This window comes from Crocuta crocuta, unplaced genomic scaffold (assembly GCF_008692635.1).
Source record: "Crocuta crocuta isolate KB4526 unplaced genomic scaffold, BGI_CrCroc_1.0 scaffold1122, whole genome shotgun sequence".
Lineage (NCBI taxonomy): Eukaryota > Metazoa > Chordata > Mammalia > Carnivora > Hyaenidae > Crocuta > Crocuta crocuta.
In genome coordinates, this window is record NW_027531302.1 from 109,903 (window position 1) to 130,136 (window position 20,234).

The window sequence follows — 20,234 nt, forward strand, 5'->3', positions numbered from 1 at the left end:
AGGTGAAAGACCTTTACTCTGAAAACTATAAAACATTGATGAAAGTTATTAAAGATGACACAAATAAATGAAAGGATATTCCATGTTCATGAATTGGAAGAACAAATATATATATATTTTTAATTTTGATGTTTATTTATTTTTGAGAGTGAGAGAGAAGGCGCATGAGCGGGGAAGGGAAAGAGAGAAAGAGCCTGAGAGAGAGAGAGACAGATAGACAGAATCCAAAGCAGGCTGCATCCAGGCTCTAAGCTGTGAGCACATAGCCCGATGTAGGGCTCAAACCCACAAGCATCAAGATCATGACCTGAGCTGAAATCAGACGTTTAACCAACTGAGCCACCCAGGCTCCTATAGTGTTAGTTGACCAGACTCAGGCTGTCTTGAGCTTGCTTTAGTTTAGTCAGATCTGGCATTTGCCTGGGATGCAGTATCTCCAAACTGCTGGGTGTGTTCCTATGTTGTCCCTTGAGAAGTTTTCATTGGAGGGCAGGGCCTACAATGAGACCAACTTTCTGCCCCCAGTTGATGGCTGGGGCCATAGGCTCACTGGTGTGTGGTTATCCTCTCCTTACCCCAGGGCAGGAGTCAACTTCAGAGTGGTGCAGAGTGGTGCTGGTCCCTGTCGGGGCTGCTTGCACACTGCCAGGCTTGTGGCCCTGGTTGAATGGACTCAGGCCAAGAGCCTATGAGAGCAGACATCATTCAGCCAGACTGGATTGGCCAGGACAGTGCACCTAGTGTTAACAAGGTGCTCCCAGCTCTTCTGTAGGAGGGGGCCTGCCATCGCTGCAGCCACCATTGCTACTGCGAGGACCAAGGAGTCACAAAGTGCACAGGCCAGGAGACAAGGTGTTGACAACGTTTGTGGTGCTCTATTGGGTTTGGGGACCCACTGTGCTGGGACTTAGGCAAGCAGGACTGGAAAGGGCAGATCTGCCATAGCCAGCGATGACACACCACCGGTGGGTGCCTGNGTTCCTGGAGCAGCCCCTCAGTGAATCCTGTCCCTAGGGACAGGCCCTGAGATTACTAAATAATGCTCCTTCCCATATGCCCCAGGCAGTTTTCAAACAGCTGCTTCTAGCTGTATTTCTGCTGCCTGCTTGTTGCTTGGTCTCTTTAATGGTGGGGACTTGGCTTCTATTTGCCCTCAGGGATTTCCCATAGCTGAGCCAAATGGTGGTTAAAATTCCAGGCTTTAAGTCCCACTAGTTGTAAGAACTCACAAGATTTGGGCCCTCTAGTTTTAAAAGTCAAATGTTACTGGGGTTTGTCTTCCCTGCAGGTGCTGCCCAGCGTGAGGGTCTGTTTCTCCCCCTTCTCCATGCCTGCAGCTCCCATCCTCCTAGGGATGCCCTGCAGTCCCTTAGATGTGGCCTCTGCTCTACCTTTACTTGTGGATTTTGTTCTACCAATCTTTGGGTCGTTTTCTGGGTTGTTTGTACTGACGTGAGTGTTATCTAGTTGTATTTCTGGGACAAGATAAGCTTAGGGTCCTACTACCCTCCCATCTTCCTAGACTCTAATCTAAATTGAATTTCTTTTTTTTTTATGTTTTATTTATTTCTAGGAGAGAGAGAGACAGCGTGAGCAGGGGAGGGTCAGAGAGAGAGAGTCACAGACTCTGAAACAGGCTCCAGGCTCTGAGCTGGCAGTCAGCACAGAGCCCGACGCGGGGCTCGAACCCACGAACCATGAGATCATGACCTAAGCGAAAGTCGGACACTTAACCGACTAAGCCCTCCAGGTGCCCCTAACTTGAATTTCTTAAAACAATGTAAGATAAATGGGCTTTCTTCAAACGTATTTTTACTAATTCACTTTTATGTTAATGTAGCCTCTACAACCTATCAATGATGAAAATAAAAAGGAAATGAATTGCTTAATCTGTATATTTAATAACAGTATTTTTCCTTTCTTAAAACATAGAACTCTTTGAAATACAGGTACTCAGGTTTGACTACATTAACAAGGAGTTAATTTAAAGGAACATCTGGTTGTTTCTAATTGCTTTGTATGGGAAAAAAAGGGACCCAGATGCTTACATAATTCATCCCTCCATCTCTCTCTAGTTGACAATACCACTGGCTTTGCAGTAGATATAGTAAGAACTCAGTGCTGTTTGAGCTTATGCATGCCTAACTGAAACATATGCATAGATATTTTTCTAAATTTCTTAAATTGAAGGTATGCCCAAACCTACTGTACATGTGTCTGTATTTAGATTTTAATTACAAGTTTGAAAAACATTTATTGCAGCTACTTTGACCACTATAGGAAAGATGCATGTGGTAGGAAGATTTCTAAGACGGGCCTCAAGGACGGCACCCTCTAGTGTACATGCTCTGTATAATTCTTCCCCTTGAGTGAGGAGGTGAACTGTGAGTATGACAAATGCCACTATTATGATAGATTACATTATATGGCAGACGTGAAGGAATTTTAGACATACAATGCTAATCAGCTGGCTTTGGTTTAATCAAAGGAAGATGATCCCAGTGGGCCTGACCTAATCACCTGAGCCCTTCATAAAAACTCAGAAGCAGCTGAGAAGCTACCTCAGTGGCCTTGAAAAAGCAAGCTGTCAGTAGTTATACCGTTGCAAGAAAATGAATTATACTTACAAGGATGTGAGTTGGGAAGAAGACCCTGAACCTCACATGAGACCACGGGCTCAGGCAGCATCTTGGTCACAGCCATGTTCAGATGCTTTCACTCCTGATCTTATACATGAGGTAATACATGTGTGCTGTTTCAAGCTTATGGAAGTTCGTTGCATAACATTGGAAAAGTAATTTAGTACATACAGTCTATCACAAGGACTTGAAGTTGATAGTGGTTTGTACATGGTAGGCACTGGTTCATACTCCTATCATAAATTTTAGTTTAACAAAGTAGAGTTAGGGGCACCTAGGTGGCTCAGTCGGTTGAACATCAGACTCTTGATTTCAGCTCAGATCATGATCTCCTAGTTTGTGAGTCTGACAGTGCGGAGCCTGCTTGAGATGCTCTCTCTCTCCTCTCTCTCTGTCCCTATCCCGCTCACATTCTCTCTCAAAATAAATAAACTTAAAAAAAGTACCGTTAATTTAGAAAAGAATTTCCGTATATCAAGGATTGTTTTCTATCCTGACATTAGCAAAAAGTTCATTAGTAGAAACTTTTTAAGTGTGGCATCCACAGGTAAATGTGAAGCATGCTTGTTCACAGCTAAAATTGATTTAATGTATATCCTTGGATATAAAAGATGCTCTTCTACAGACAGACTAAGAAAGAGGATTATTGTAATACATTGAAAAATAAAAGAGATTTACAACGTAACCAATTGAAGTTTAGCTTCTAATACTTGGAGTATTTTCCAAGTTGATTGGGTTTGCAAGGCAGAAGTGAAAAGTGGCTCACAAAATGAAAAAGATTTCTTTTTCGAGACACAAAACTGCAGACGGACATGTAGCAGGAGTAGCTTTGTAAAAGGATGTATTCCAGAAGCATTAGTTAGCTTTGCAATAATACTTGAGGAATTCAGAAACTTTTCTAAAGGAGGAATAAAAGAAATAAAAGAACCTTTATTTTAATGTTCTTTTTTTCTCATGCTTTTCTGTTTTCAGAAGTAGAATAGTAAATAAGCAAGAATTTATTTTGATTATTAACTATGCCACAGTATTAACTAACATGATCATTTAATAAAGTTCAAAATATAGGATGCTCAAAGGAATATGCCTATAACAGTTTGCATTTTGCATGACAAAGAGAGTCATGGTCACAGAAATAGCAAATACTCAGAAGACCACTTGCAGCAGAAATAAGGTACAGAATATATTATCAGAGCAGCTTAGAAGCCTCCATCCTCAGTGGTAAAATCAAGGGCAAGACACAGGCAAAACAGTCATCGCTTTTATGTAATTAGAAAACAAATAGAGGAGTCATGTTATTGTACATACCCATTTTTTAATGTTTTATTTATTTTTGAGAGATAGAGAGGGACAGCGTGAACAGGGGAGGGTCAAAGAGAGAGGGACACACAGAATTTGAAACAGGCTCCAGGCTCTGAACTAGCTGTCAGCACAGAGCCTGACGCAGGGCCCGAACCCACAAACCGTGAGATCATGACCTGAGCTAAAGTCTGATGCTTAACTGAGCTGCCCAGGCACCCCTGTTCAAACCAATTAACTGTTACAAATTGTATCGGAACATTTAAGAAGTGCAATGAATAACCAATTAGTCTATGATACTCATCATTGCCAGAGTGAGTGCTTAATATAAAGTTTATTAAATAGACTTTGCATTTTATTTACCAAAGCCTCTGTGATTTCGTCTGAACCTTGAAGAAGAGTTGGCCTTTATTCATGCCCTTGCATGTAATTACCAACATTTTACTTTTTCTATCCCTCTCCCTAATTAAAAATATTAACATCTGAAGTGATCAACTTCTGACATCCTTCAGGAACATTTAATTCATTCACTGAATCAAGATCGCTTTTTAGACAAAAAGATAAACAGGAAACTCACTGAAATTCATTTGTTAGACTTCTTTAATCGGGGTTAAAAGTGTCAATACCAGTGTTTTTATAACATTTTTCATTAGGGATTTCAAGTCACCCCGAAGACTAGAAGCATAGAAAGTTATAAATTGTCAGGGAAGCTAATATGCTTCCTTATTCTTATGCCTTCTATTAGTTTTAGTTCCATAAACTTCATAAACTTCCCTCAGGATAAAGGAAGTACTTGCACAGTACCCTTTGGTGACTATTTCTCCTTAAAACTCACCCAGTTATTCTTTGATTATTTTACATTGATCATTCTGAATATTTCCTCTCAGATATGTCCAACTTTTGGAGCTGTTTTATGTTTCTTGATATTTTTTAACGTTCATTCAGTTTTAAGGGACAGAGTGTGAGTGAGGGAGGGGCAGAGAGAGGGAGGCACAGAATCTGAAGCAGCCTCCAGGCTCTGAGCTGTCAGTGCAGAGCCCAAAGTGGGGCTCGAACTTAAGAACCTCAAGATTATGACCTGAGCTGAGGTAATTCGCTTGACTGACTGAGCCACCCTGGTGCCCCTGTTTCTTGATTTTTAAGGATCAGGTCCCAGCTGATATAACCCTGGACACGATCTGCAATTTTAAGAGAATACTTCTTCCTCCTGCCAAGACAGAAGTTCCCTTTGGTATTAGTTGTAAGTCCTGTCTCTGATATCTTATTCATATTTTTTATTATGTTTCTTTGGGGTCTAAGTTCCTTTTCTGTTCTAGTAGCACTAATACTACTCCTTTTCAAGTAGTTTAAGATCAGTAAGAAACCAGAGACTTTACTCATTTATTTCATTTTAATTTCATTTTATCTTAAAGAAATTATTCTCTCCTTCTTGTTTTATCAGTCTACATTTCTTCACTTTGTTTTCATTCTTATGATACTCCTGAGCTTGAGATAATTTTGAAACACATATGTTTTGAAAGCATTTTTAAAAATAAAGCAGAGAAACCAAATGTTCTGCCAGAGCCCTAAAAATTGTCTTCTACAATTTTAGGTGTGCTCATTTTATTTGCTCCCCTCCCCCACACATCCACTTAAGATTATGGTTTATGCTCCTTAAAACAATGGCCTCTATTTCTATTTATTTGTTTGTATCTTTTTAATAAAATATAGCATACCTCTTTGGTTAAAGCTCCATTTTGTGTGTGCCTGAAATCTAAAGCCATAATGAGAACCCACATCATCAATGAAGCTAGGTCCTGACATTCCTCAATGCTAGGGATAGAGTTAGCAGTTTGAATAGGGTACAGCCCATCTACTCCTGCCTGTTTTGCACTGGAACACACCTATCTCTGTCATTTCAAGTCTTGGTTTATTATCTAAGTAAATAAACAAGCTAAAGGTGACCAAAAAAAAAAAAAAAGTCCATCTCTAACCTAATGCACACAGTGTTTTTTCTCTACATTTTGTCTTAGCTGGCCTCACAACCTGTCTAACATGGCAGCCTGCATGTCTTCATTAAGGCCTAGCGTGGTCTCACCATCATTTGTATAGTGCAGCCTGCCTCTCATTTGCTACGATCCAATCGTGTAGTGCTGCCTATATAAATTGCACAGGGCTCCACACTCAGAAGTTTCCTGCGCAAGACAATTCTCTGCTCTATCTTAAAATTCTTAATAATTCTTAACAAAGGGCCCACACTTTTATTTTGCACTGGGCACCATAAACTATGGAGCTGGTCTGGCCAGACAGGGCTGCTTTCTGCTACAGTTGACAGCTAAGGTCACAATTATGTGTGACTGAATTTTAAAGTCAGTCATCCAGGTCACACCAATTAAGCACCAATGCATAATTATCAAGACAAACAAACCAAAACAACAAAAGAGAAGTTATTGTAATCTGATAATGTGACATGGTCATGAAATCCCAGTGCTTGAATTTGCTATAGCACTGCTAATTCTCACAGCCACCACTTCTGGCTGCTGTAGGTATAATCGTCCACTGCTTGTGTGCACTGCCTGCTTAACTTTACCCCCGTCTGTTCTCCATGTTCCAAGCCAAATATATTAGATATTTCGGAGATTAGAAAGGCCCAATACATAGGATCCTCATACCATATAAATGCAGAACCACCTGAATTTAGATAGACAAGAATTAAACTTTTAGAAATCAAAATGTTAACTTTGTTACTGAAAAAGTGAAATGGGATAGGTTGATAAATTTGGTCCTATGTCAAGTTAACACTCCCTCAGCTGAAATTATCCTCCCCTAGCTACTGGCTTCTGCCACAGATCTTTCCCCACTCAGCCTAGTACTACCTTCTTCCTAAAAGAAGGTAGGATTGGATGCCAGCAGCCAGCAGCTGCCCCTCAGCCCCAACTATAGAGGTAATAAAGAGCAGAGCCACACATGCTCCAGTACTTTTGAATATATCAATTAAATAAGACAACTTTCCTTCCTTGAGGAAGAGTGAATGAAGAGATTTGTCTATAAATCATGAACTCTAATCACACAGATTACTGAAGGCAAGGAGAAAGGAAGTTCTATTATAATTGGAGGTGAGGGCAGGGAGATTGTAGGACAAGATCATAATATACCTTATTAGACATACCTCTTGTCTGTCTAGAAGGATTTAAGGTTGAATATTTTTTTAAAAAATCCAAAGGCCCTTCTCTACAAAAACTTATTAAAAGGATAGTTCAGAAACTCAGATTTTGGAGTAAAGCCTAAAGATTTTAATGTACACACAAGAAAACTAGGAATAAATGTAAACCCGTGCTTCTATTTGTGAAATAGTAGAAATTTGAGGCTAAACTCAGGGGTTTTTTTCATAACTTAATAACATTCCTTGGGGTGCCTGGGTGGCTCAGTCAGTTAAGCTTCCAACTCTTGAATTTCGGCTCAGGTCATGATCTCACCATTTGTGGGATCTAGCCCCACATTGGGTTCTGGCAGCATGGAGCCTGCTTGGAATTCTCTCTCTGGAGCCTTGGAATTCTTTTGGAGCCTCTCTCTCTGCTCCTTCCCCCTCTCCCCCGTCTCTCTCTCTCTCCCTCAAAATAAATAAATAAACTTTAAAAAATTTAAAGTTTAAAAAATTTAAACTATTTAAAAAATAGCAGTTCTTTTTTTATTTCAAAATATTTTAAAGATGATTGCTTTTAATTTGCTACTATAATTTAATTTATACTGTAGACTATACATTAAAGTTTCTTCCTGGTATTCTATTTAATTTTGAACTGTGCCTTCTACATATCCAGTGTAATGTCCACTATGGAACATAATACAGTTATATTCTCATATTCCTGATTTTTCTATTAAGGAAACAGAAATATGTTCTACTAGGTACCTAGGAGTATTCCTCTTTCAGCTCCATAATTTCCCAAGATGTCCGTCTACTGACTGAGGAGGGGTCATTAGGTTCACCTGGATAAACCATTGCTGGTGTCTGATACCACAAAAACCAACCAAGGATTCTTAGGTAGGGATTATATATAAGGCAAAAAAAGCATTCCAAGTGTCCTTCATTTGTTACTCTATGTTCCAGATATTGTCCATGTGTGTTTCCAGATCTACTACCCGCTTTTCTACACACTGCTCTCTGCCCTGGGATGATTTCTTACAACATGTGAAGAAATCTCCTGATTTCTAACTTCAGGTTAGGGTAGAGCAGTGGTGAACCTAGATGCAGACGGAAGGAGGGAGAAGACAGTGAGATCAGGGTAGTTAGGTGTTGCTCTGGCTCCCATGCAGAGGAGATGCCCTACATGTTTCTTCCCTGAAGGTCACTGCTCCTCTCAAGGCTCTCCTTTCTATAGTACACTTTCCTTCTAGATTCTAGGAACCACCATTTTGGTGTTCCCTGCCCCAGGATACTGTGTTATTTCTTGTGGTTCCCTTATACCAAATGACACCCTTCTAAGCAGTCCCTTTTTGAACCCTCCTAGAATAATTCTAATTTTAATGTGTCCCATCGATTTAATATAAACGCCCAGACAGACACAACCTGCAGTGGAAAGGTCTCTCTAAAAGCGTGTAAATCACTTGGTATGTACTAAAACCAGAGTATTTTCTGGTGTTAAGAAATGCAATAAATTTAGTGGCAGGTTAGTAGGGGGAAATCTTCAGCTGTTTTGTTTACATCAATGGCATTTTAAATAAAGGTAGCTTTTACCATGTTCATACAACCTGGCTGGTCTCTTAGTTATTGAAGCTCTTCTCATGGAAAAGCATTTAAAGAACTCCGAGAGGGGATGTTGTCTCATCCATCTTTGTTACCTGCCATGGAAAGGCCTTTTCCTGAGAATATTATGATTATGTATGGGATATTGTCTGATCAATATATTTCTATTTAAGGATGCCAGATACTTAAAGTGATGATCTTCCAGACTATACAATATTAGCATCCATTTAGAGCCTTTGTTCCATTTTAATAAAAAAGAATCATTTACAAAACAGCTTAACTCAAAGTGCTGGTTAAAAAAAGAAAAGATGCTGCATTAGTCAATTGGCATACAGCAGTCACACTACTTTCCTGAAAAGTAAAATCAAATTGCATTTCTAAACCCTGTCATTCACGTAGTACTCCCAAGCCTATTGCCATTTTGGAACTTTGTAGCTTCATACAGGTGAATACAAAACCACACAGCAGGAAAACATGGAAAAATTTAGAATCTTAAAAATGAAATAGCTATATGCAGCATGGAGTTTTTTTTTTAATAGTTACTGGTAGTTTTCTTTCTCTGTTTTTTTAAACCAAATAAATTCTCATAAGGAGCATTTGTAGAAGAAGCCATGAATTTTGAGATACAAGTGAAATGATATACCCTCTAGACATAGGTCTTCCCATAATGTGCACGAGAGAAGTCTGTCTTTCTCCTTCATTTAATATGTTCTGTCCTCCTTAAGAAACTCCTGACGATAACAATTAGAGTTTTTTGTGCTACTGGGTTAAATCTCACCATCTCTAGATTGCTAAAAATACATTGGATTAAGTTGTGAGCAAATAGTATTTTTTGAACTTCTCTTCAGGATGGAGTATTGCTCTAGAGTACTAAGAAAATAAAAGAGGGTTACTGGTATGTTTTTGTCTGTCTAGGAATCTGGTTCCAACCTGGAGCCCTTTATAAGAAACCACTAGGGAATATTCTCCTGGGAAAAGACACCTATAAGCTTAGGTTTAACGAAACAATGGCCTTTGTTTTTTCCTTGTTGAGCTGCAAATATTAAGGCATTTTATGCAACTTGGTTTAAATACTGGTGATAGATTTTTCTCTATTCTCCCCAGCATTCAGTGAATAAATATAAGTGTCTAATTGTAAAAATAACTAGAACAAGCAAAAGATAGGAAAATATTATGTACATATGAGTCAACAGTTTGAAATGGATTATTAATGAAGTACATTTTGAACCATCTGGTTTTCCAATCTTGATTAAATTAGAGTGTAATCAGTATGACTGGATCAGCTGTGGAACATACAAAACAGTTACATATAAATGAGTCATGTATAATAATTGTCTATATATTTAAAATGAGAACTCTGTGTACTGAATCAATAGAAAATATACAGATCATAGATATCCCCCCAGTTTTTCGGTGCAAATTACCATTAGGAATATTCCATCAATTAGCATGTATAGGAATCTGCTTTCTTTTTAAAACGATGAAGCACTTGCTCATACATTTTAAATTTCTACTCTTCACCCCATGAGAGACAAAGACAAAAGAATAAGTTAGAGACCTTGCTCTCATATAGCTTGTACACCCGCCCCCCGCCCCCAGGGAAGAAAAGAGCCGCATGTGGAATATCAGTGAACACTCTAAAACAATTCCAAAACAGGTTCCAAGAATTCTGTAATGATTCACGCCCTCCATAATATTCAGAGTTAAGTGATCGCTCCTGCACAAAATTTGATAAAGTGTGTGTGCACAGTTGCTGTTTTCGGTGAATAGTTTGAAGCTCTATAGGTATGGCTCTAGATTAAAGTTTACATTTTATTTATTTATTTTTAAATTCTAACGTCAGCACATAGAAAGCATGTGGCACATTATCGGTATTCGATCAATGTTGGTTAAATGAAAAAATCAAGGAGTGTGAATCCCTCTCCACTGAGAAGATGGTCTCCCATCCATCACAGCACTCTGAGCTCTGCAGGCATCTGGAGTTACACTTCCCAGTTGCCATGGTTGTTTATTGCTTAAGCTGCAATATTGTTAACGCTTTCAGCATTAGTAATCATAGTGTTTTGTTTTACAGTCATTATCCATCTCCCTGTCAGAAGCCTCCGACATCTCACTGAAAGAGTGGGCACTGCAAAGGCTGCCCAGAACCAGGCCTAGAAAGGATATTTGGCCCAACATTATAACGCTTTGTCTGTGCTCCAGGAAATGTGTTTCTCTATTATCTTTCCTGAATCCCCACTCCACCCCCTCCCCCACTATCTACTCTGCTTCTTGTTTAGCTTGTTTACATTCCTGGATTCCTGGAGCAGTATCTAGGCTCACTCTGGCTGTTTTGAGTTCTGCTCAGGTCCTAGAAGGCTACCTTTGGAATCTTCTCATGTCCCCCACTTGTTTTGTGTCATGTATTGAACTATTTCTGATTATTCTTTTTCTTTACTTAATTTTCATGATTGACTGTGTTGTTGACTTTGTGGAGCTATCTTTGGTCTAGACTGGCTCCTCTATAATCTATCTTTGGATTCTAAACATGCCTAAAGCAAGTCCTTAGTATAGGACCCAAACTACCTCTAATCATACCAAACAGATAAGTGTGACCAGAAAGAAATAGACAAAAGGCTTCTAACATAGTTTTGATGTAGGGATCTAGGTATCCTTCATGGAGCGAACCATTTCCTAAGAAATGACAGATCATAAGAATTCAGATTTAAGGAGTTTCTTGTAACTAATAAAAGTGGTGAGCAGATAATAATGTAGTTTCTTAGGATCGTATTAGGACCAGAAAAATATGACCTTCTAACGTTTTTTTTTTTTTTCATTTTCCATGGCTATCATCTACTCAGTAGTAAAATGATTCTCTATAAACACTCATAACATAAAACTATATGTAGAAATATGTTCCTGCTAATGACCTACAATACAAATATTTTATATTACTTTTAAATACATCTTTTTTTGTTGTTTCGGTAGTTTAGTATGTCATCTACTTTCATCATCATCTCAGATATGATATGGATTGTAGATGAAAAAAACCTGCATCACAACTGTTAGTGGCATAGGAGGGAAACCCAGAGAGAGCAGCCAATGCTCCTTCGAGAAATGCTGTATCTGCTAAGCTGTTGAGCATGAAAGAAAATATTCTGCAGGAAAATTTGAACAATGATGACTATGGCAGACAATGAATAAGAAGAGGTAGAGTTGGAATGAAAACATATTTTAGGTACCGCTTACTCAATTATATATTTATGTTTCCTTTTTATGCATAATCAATAATGATACTTGATTTAAAAGTCTGAGTCTAAACAAGTCTAAAAGAGTTCTTAAAAATAAAGTAAAATTTATAACTAAAGGAACATTTGTCATTATTTAATTGGGATCTTTTTAGTGTTATATGAAATAATGGTACCTGTTAATATTGATAAAACTTAGAATAAATGGAGTAAGGTAATTATGTAATAATGAGTTAACCTGCTTGTGGGCTGCCTATCTTAGTCTGAGGTCCCAGGAAAAGACTCTGAAACAGAAATTTGTATTTAGGAAGTTTATTAAGGCCTCCCCCAGGATCAAATGAGGGAGAGTGAAAAATGTCAGATCATGCAGGAAAGTTAAACTGGGATGGAGCAACAAGATGAAGGCATCAGCCGCTCAGTGGGCTGTCTCTACAGAACATTTGGTGGTCCTTCAGAAAATGGTGTGCCCAGAGTAAGGAGGCCTTGGCATTCTATACTCAGATAAGGTCATTGGATGTAAGCTGCCCTGGGGCAGGTGGACCGTGTGTGATGTGGCTCTCCTAGGCTGAGAATAATTCTCAGAGAAGGACTCACCTAAGATCCATTCAATGTCTCTACTCCTAGCAGCTGGGAGTTTCTCTGTCCTACAGAGGACTTCCGGGTGACATGCTTCATAACCACTACAATGTACCTCTTACCCAGCTTAGATCCAGTTGCTTTATGGGAAAGTTCTGGAAAAGAAGCTCCTCTAAGTTTTTGATCATTTCCCTATGGAAACTAAAAATAGGAAAAACCTTAGGGGAAACTACACTCTCCTGTTGCAGGTTGTTTCAAGGTCACCACTGATCCTAATGGCCACCTTACTCTGTTATCCTTTACAGCTACCCCTTCCACTAGCTAGCACCTCTGCTGGGCTAGGTGACCTATCTGCTGGATGACTTAGGTCACTATCTCTGTGAAGTCTGAATTTCTATTGACCATAACATTCCCAGGCCATGAATGCTGCATTTTCCCCTTTATCATCTAAAATTGGGCAAGGGTCGATCAAGAACAACCTTAATAGGTCACAAGGGTCTGAAACATATTCTTGTTTGCCTCTGCTGTGGAAGAGCAGAACTCCCTCTTCTTGATGATCAGGAATAATTATACCTGGAAGGTGGTTTTTCTCTTATCAGCTACACTTATGGTTTGAGGATCCAGAAATGACTGGATTAGGACTCTTGCTGAGTTTCTTTGTGAAAGCATTTTCTCTCTCACAACTGATCTCTAAATATGAAGGTTTAGACCTCTAGATCTGACAAGGCCAGAGTTATTCAGACAAAATGCAGCTTTCTACAAGGGGATCACTGTGAGTGATGGTGAGCACCATCATCACCCCTGCTTCTACACTTGGTTCATGGAACCATGTATTCTACCAACTGGGAATACCTTATAATTATGATTGATTGATTTAGGATATATGCACCAACACACACAAGACACCCACATATATGATATAATACTATGAACAAATATACTTATTATATATATTTGTATAAATATATTTATATACATATTGTAATGTCTGCAAATATATGTATATGCATGTAATGTAATAATGCAATGTATATATTATAATTATATAATTTATAAATACATATGTAATTTATAAATATAAATATTTATTAAAATATACATTTCTCCCTTTCCTTATAGGATGTCTTCTCACCTTTAGCAAGTATCTAGCCTGGAATCCAAGTATTACCTTAATGAGGTCATCTGACATCTCAACACACTGTAAGGCCTGCAGCTTCCGAAAGGTAAGTTATACAGTTGGATCATTGGACCCTCTGTCTTACCTCTTTATCTTTAAAGTGGGCTCCTTAGCTCAGTCAGATGTGATGGAAGATCCTATGTTTGTATGTCTGACACTGACATGGATAGTGGTGCTGGCTGAGGCTCAAAGATAAATATCATTTCCCAGTTGGGAAGGTAATTGGAGCTACTTGCCACCAAGTGGCTTATTGATCTTGAGGAATTGTATCATATGAAGTTGTCATCTTTGCTCTTTGTTGGTGGCAGGATAAACAGTATATACTTGCTATAAACTTACAGGTTTGTCTTCCTGAGGATCTAGCCTCTTCTTTTTTCAGTGGGTTGTAGGTCTAAAAACTGATTTAAGTCCAGAAGGTGGGCCAGGGAGTGTGACTTTTTATTGAGATTGACATGCCAGTTTTCCGATCATCCAATCCTTGTTTATTTTGATTTTGTGGATTGACTAACACCCTCATTTTGTGCCTATCTCTCTTGTCCCTATATTCTCTTTACTATTTTCATAGCTAGCAATCTGTGACTCAAGCTTTCCTAGCTGCCAGGCTAACTTTGCTGCCCATTTTGATATTCATTCCCTTTTTTTTCACACACTTGGGTTCTTTTATGTTAGAGTACTACCATCACCATTGCAAATTCAGAAAACTCAATCTATTACAGTTTCCTCTACCATTAGCCTGATCTACTAGAGTACAACCATCCTTGAGCTTCACAAAGGTACCCACAAAGCAACTCCCACTAGTATATGTTTTATCGCTTTATGAAATGGGATGTCATCTAGGTTCCTCTGGGAACATAATCAGTTGATGGGTTTTCTGGCCTCACAAAGTATAGTGACTTGAGCATCCATCCTTACCTTTTTCTATTTTTGACCCTGTTTCTATTGTCTACCATAGTAGCCAGTGATATGTACGTTATACTTAATATGGTACATTGCTTTCTCCAAGACTCTAACAGGCAGTTTAGCAGTGTTAGCTCCCCAAGGTATTAAATCCCGGGTATAAATCCTTATAGTGGAAGAAAACTCTCAAATCAATAAGCTTCTCATTTTCTAGCCCTATATTCCACCTACCTAACTATGGCTGCATTGGGATCAAATATTATGTGTGCTTTCAGAGCATCTTCCAGTATGTGTGGACTAGGTTCTGCAGCTCCTTTGGGATATAGACCCTTTCCTCCCTTGGAAGGGTTGGCACTTCCCTAACTAAATTATGTTGTAGTGTGCCCAAAGTTAAAGTTTAGTGATCAGAAGAGAAAGTGAGGTGAGATCCTGTTGACTATATTTCATCTCTAATCGAGGCAGGAATTCTGGCCTCTAAAAGAACAGAGTGACTAACTTTTGTGTACCTAATACGTTTAGGGATATGCAAAGTTTCAAGATTTCCAAGAATACTAAGTCAGATGTTCACACCCTTAAGTCTCAGTGTCCCACTTCTCAATCCGAACCATGACCTTGGTGAAACAGGCTGGCTAGGGTTCAGAATTCATCTTTTTTTCTGGAGCTCTGCTATTCCTAAGATCTTCCTTTAAATGTGGAAGATAAGTATGCCTTTGTATGCTGCCAAGGAGTCACTTTGACTTTTAGCCAGTATTGCTAAAGCATCTATAATTGATGATTAATCATCCTCAGCCTTTCATTTTCTTCCTCCAAAGCATCAATGGCATTCGACATAGCTGTCTGATTCCATTCTCCTTATAATTAGAATGTACTGAACCTCTTGAAGGCCTGAGATATTGCATCCACTAGTACAGTGCATTGCACTGATGTCTTATAATCAATTTTCCACCAATAAATGCTTTAACAACTGTACCACTACAGCACGCCAGGGATTATTAGGGCTCTACTACTACCAGTGATGAGGTCCTTATTGTCAGCCAGTCTCCAAAATATTCTTAGAGACTGATTCATCAGATAACTCTTAGCACTGAATGTATTATAGTTCAGGTTCCCTGGAAAACAGACTTTGCAATAGAGACATGCATGCAACACTACCATAGGCAGTAGTAGTGGGGATTGTCTTTACTCTCAATACATAGTGGATGCATAAAGAAGTAGGACTGGGCAGAGAGAGGAGGTGAACTGATATGGTCACAGGGAGCTTCCTTGGTCCATGGGAAGTTGAGATGTTTAGACTGACCTACCTTGAGGGAAGTCTGCCACTACCCTGACACATCCATATTTGCTTCCAAGAACCATCCTAGTTTTCTAGTACCAGCCTTTGGATGTGGACTTCCCTGGAGAAAGGGGCATGATTAGATGATTGGGTTCTCTCAGCCTGAGAGTTATGCCTCTAGAGGTGCTCAGCCGAGAGCTGTCAGCCACTAAATGGGCAGTTGGGTGATATACCGCTCAGTTGACTCAACTACCTAAGACTTTTCATTTCCATCTGCCTTCTCTTTGGTGTTTGCCTAGATTGCTATTTCAGTGTTGTCCTTAGTACTACTCTCTTTCTCCCAAGTGGCTTTCCATTTTGCCCATTGCAATAATCACCCAACTGTGATGACTCACATACCCACTCCCTCTTCTCTTGCTCCTGGATGCAGAGTACTGTTACGATGTAAAACTATGCAGACCTGTCCCGGTACAAATTCATGCTGTGCAACTGCAGTTACATTTTCACAATTATAAGCACAAACATATGAAATCACCTCAGGCAATGCTTTGACAGCTCCCTAGGGTATTGCTCAATTCTGAAGAACTCTATGAAATAGCTTAAAAAAATATGCTTGACTACCCAGCAGCAGAATACACAGACAGAACTAAGCCAGGCCTCAAGCAAAGTAAATTCCTTCTCCAACCGCTTGACAATGTTATGAAATGATAATGAAAGTTATGCATAACTAACATCTTAAAATTCATACCTACTAAAATATTCCTCAGTGTAAAAAATAGTGTTAAATTCATTGTGTAAAACTATGTGAACAAAGAAAAGGCATCTTTAAATTCCTATTTCCCTTTCACCTTGGAAATTACTTCAGAAGAAAATAGAAGATATAACTTCAGTCAGAAATACTATTGAGCACCTACTATATGCCAGGCACTAATCTAGGAATTAGAGATGTACCAGTAAGAAAACTCCCAAATCTTGCTGAAATTGCAGCATTTTCCACTTGCTGCTCTTCAGTTGTTTCCTTCTCTCTCCCATCTCCTCATCTCCCCACATCCCCTTTCTCTGTCATTGCTGCATTGTCCAACTGGCCCAAACCTAGTTCAGTTCAAGCATCGTCTTCTCTTAGTCTACCTCCTCCTGTAGTGACTCTACCTTTTCCATATTTCTTCTTTCTCTTTCCCTTTCTTTTTTTTACCACGTCTGTTTACACTAGTTTTTCAATTCCTCACTGACCAGAACAATCCTATTGTTTGTATCTCAAACATATCACACAGTGCATTTTGACTTATGAGTTTTTAATATATGAAAGACTTTGTATACACTGATAACCAATGAGGACAAAGATGTGAACTGATGTCCTAGGAATTACAGCTAGGTATCAGTTTTTGTGTGATAATTATTTCTTAAAAGGTAAGAAAATAGAGGGGCACCTGACAGGCTCAGTCAGTTGAGTGTCTGACTTGGTTCGGGCTCAGGTCATGATCTCACAGTTCATAAGTTTGAGCCCTGGATTGGGCTCTATGCTGACAGTGCAGAGCCTGCTTGGATTCTCAGTCTCTCTCTCTCTCTGCCCCTCCTGCACTTTTTCTCTCTCAAAATAAATAAATAAATGTTTAAAAAGGTAATAAAATTGATTGATTTATAATAACAATAGAAAATACATTTTATCTCACTTGCCACTTTCAGTAAATTGGTAATGATTTTCCAGAGTACCGACTTGAGAAGGAACCTCAGCTGTGCCTAGGCTCAGAGGAAAGAATTATCATGATTTACTATCTCAGTCTGCTGTGAGCTCCTGAGAAGGGATATGGCCATTTCTATCTCCCTTCTCCACCCCTCATTCTCTCTCTTTCCCTATCTCTTTTCCTCCCTCTCTTCTGTCTTTTCCTCTTTCATGCTCATTTACATTTTAGGATTTTTCTTATTATTATTACAGTAGTGAAAAAGAAAACAGATGATGCAGGTTTCCTTCTTTCAAAGAATTCAACTGAGAAAAAAAATTTCCTCATACAGTTTTAAAAGAAATTCATATTGTATACATCTTTAATAGATGTAAAATAATGCAGCTACAATTAACTGTAATTTTCTAGAATACACAGACATTTTCATCAATTGGCTTTCCCTGGTCTTGTTTTCTCTTATATATTTTTCCTTCACTTTATTTCAGTAGCCACCCCTCCAACACCCCACAGCCATGCTCTAAACTTTACCATCACCAAAAGCATCTTTCTCCACTGATTTTTAGCTCTAAGAATCTCAGGCCACAGCTTCACACCTTCACCTCTCCCGCTTTTATATTTTTCTAAACTACTAGTTTGAGTTCTTCTCTATTTCAAAAGTCTGCCACCCTCTTCTGACTTTATTTCCTTCCTATTTCACATAGGAACTGTAACTTCACACTCTGCTCCTTGTCCTCACATTATCTTTGCAAATCCTCTCCATTAAAAATAAATGAGCACTCAATAAATATATTCCAGTGAGTCAAAAGCAATTTCATTCATATCCTTTCTTTTCCATTTTACATATAACATGATACCAAAGAAACAGTCAATGGCAAAAGATAAGTAGATTGAAAATGTTTGTGGAATAAAGAAAAAGAAAAATTATGTACAGTTTAAATGAAATTTTGCATGGCATTAATTAACACTACCAACACTGTTTTTGTTTTCATAGCTGAGGTCTTCTTAAACATGGAGTGTTTTCATATTCAACAGTGTCCCAGATTTAACTTTTTTAATCTTAATTTTTATCCATCAATATCCCTCAATCTATTTTCAAGAAGGTGAAAGATGTGGCACAGGTCAGTGACTCAGTACAGCTGATAACATTCATTTTAACTCTAAACACAATAGGTTAGAAACAAATGTGATACTCACTCTACAAATTCCAAAGTGCTAGACATTTAAATTTTCTAAAATTGAACTAACATTTCTTTTTTTTTTAAAATATTTTTATTTATTTCTAGGAGAGAGAGAGAGAGACAGCATGAGCTGGGGAGGGTCAGAAAGAGAGGGAGATACAGACTCTGAAATAGGCTCCAGGCTCTGAGCTGGCAGTCAGCACAGAGCCCGACGTGGGGCTCGAACCCACGAACCGCGAGATCATGACCTAAGCAAAAGTCAGACGCTCAACCGACTAAGCCACCCAGGCGCCCCTGAACTAACATTTCTAAAATTTCATGATCAAGCCTTCATTTTGTTGGTCATGAAAACTTGAGTTCAGGCAAGAATTTCTCCCAACTCTCCTTTACTTTTTTAGGCCATAATGAGAGCCTCGCATAACGCAGCAGTCAATAGGGTTAGGAATTCCTACCATTGGACATTTTATGTTGTCCATCATTGAATATCATTTCACCCAATTCTCATGTGCTGCTTTACACAATATTTCTCAAGTGCCACATTCTCTTCTGTTGAAAAATGCAACATCTTTTCAAGATTCTCTCTCTCTCTCTCTGTTGTCCTACCTTCTTAGGTACAAAAGAAAAATACACTGTTCCCAATCCACATTGGAGCTGAAGGAAAAGGTGAAGTTGTGTAAAGCTCTTCACTACCTTCATGTTAGTCTTGCCTGCCATATTATACATTTCACAGCTAATTTGCACCACATTGGGATTTGAATGGTTTCTATGACAAGATTTCTCAACCTTGGCCCTATTGGCACTTTGGCTAGATAATTCTGTGTGGTTTTATATCCTGTACAGACATTAGCAATATCCCTGGCCTGTACCCACTAGAATCCTACCACCCTATCCACCACCATTACTACTATGGGTCATTACAATTAGAAAGTCACCAGGTATTAGCAGTCACCTCAGCTGGGAACCATTGTATTCTGAGTATGCATTTGACTCACCTGCCTCCGTTTATTTTCTGCTGTTCCTGAATGTTTCAATAACAGAAATCTCTAGAACTTCATCAACAACCTGGGTTCTTCTCTGCAAATCAGGAGTACAAATCTCTCCCTCATCCTTGAGGGTCTCATCCTTGACCCATGAATTTATCCTTTACTACACTTTATATTTGGCTTGGTAGAGCCTCAAGTTCACAGGAAGTAGACCTCATGTCCAATACATATACCCCTATCTAACTTTTCAATTCAGTTTCTTCTTCTTTCCTTCCTTTTTCCTCCCCTTCCTTTCCCTTCCTACTTTTCCCTTGCATTCATTCTCCCTCACTTTCTTTTTCTTTCCTTCTCTTTATTTCATCCCATTCCATTCCCTTTCCTTCTCTTTTTGTCATCTCTCTTCTTTTTATATATCAAATTGTATTCTCAATGTTTTACCTTATATGTTCATGTTGAGTTTGAATATAAAAGATCAAGAATTTGCCTCTTCTGCTTCCCCGTTAGAAATGAACACTATGGCTCAAACTGCTCAATAATGGAAAGAAGCAAAGAAGCATAGAATACCAGTGAAGTAATTATCCCTTAATGT

At 38.8% G+C, this 20,234-nt stretch overlaps 1 non-coding gene across 1 annotated transcript; it reads right to left on the reverse strand.

The window, feature by feature from the left end:
• Window positions 1-18,867: 18,867 nt before the first annotated feature.
• On the reverse strand, window positions 18,868-18,952 carry TRNAK-UUU (transfer RNA lysine (anticodon UUU)). Its single transcript has one exon. It is a non-coding gene; the product is annotated as a tRNA-Lys (tRNA).
• Between the last annotated feature and the right edge of the window lie 1,282 nt (window positions 18,953-20,234).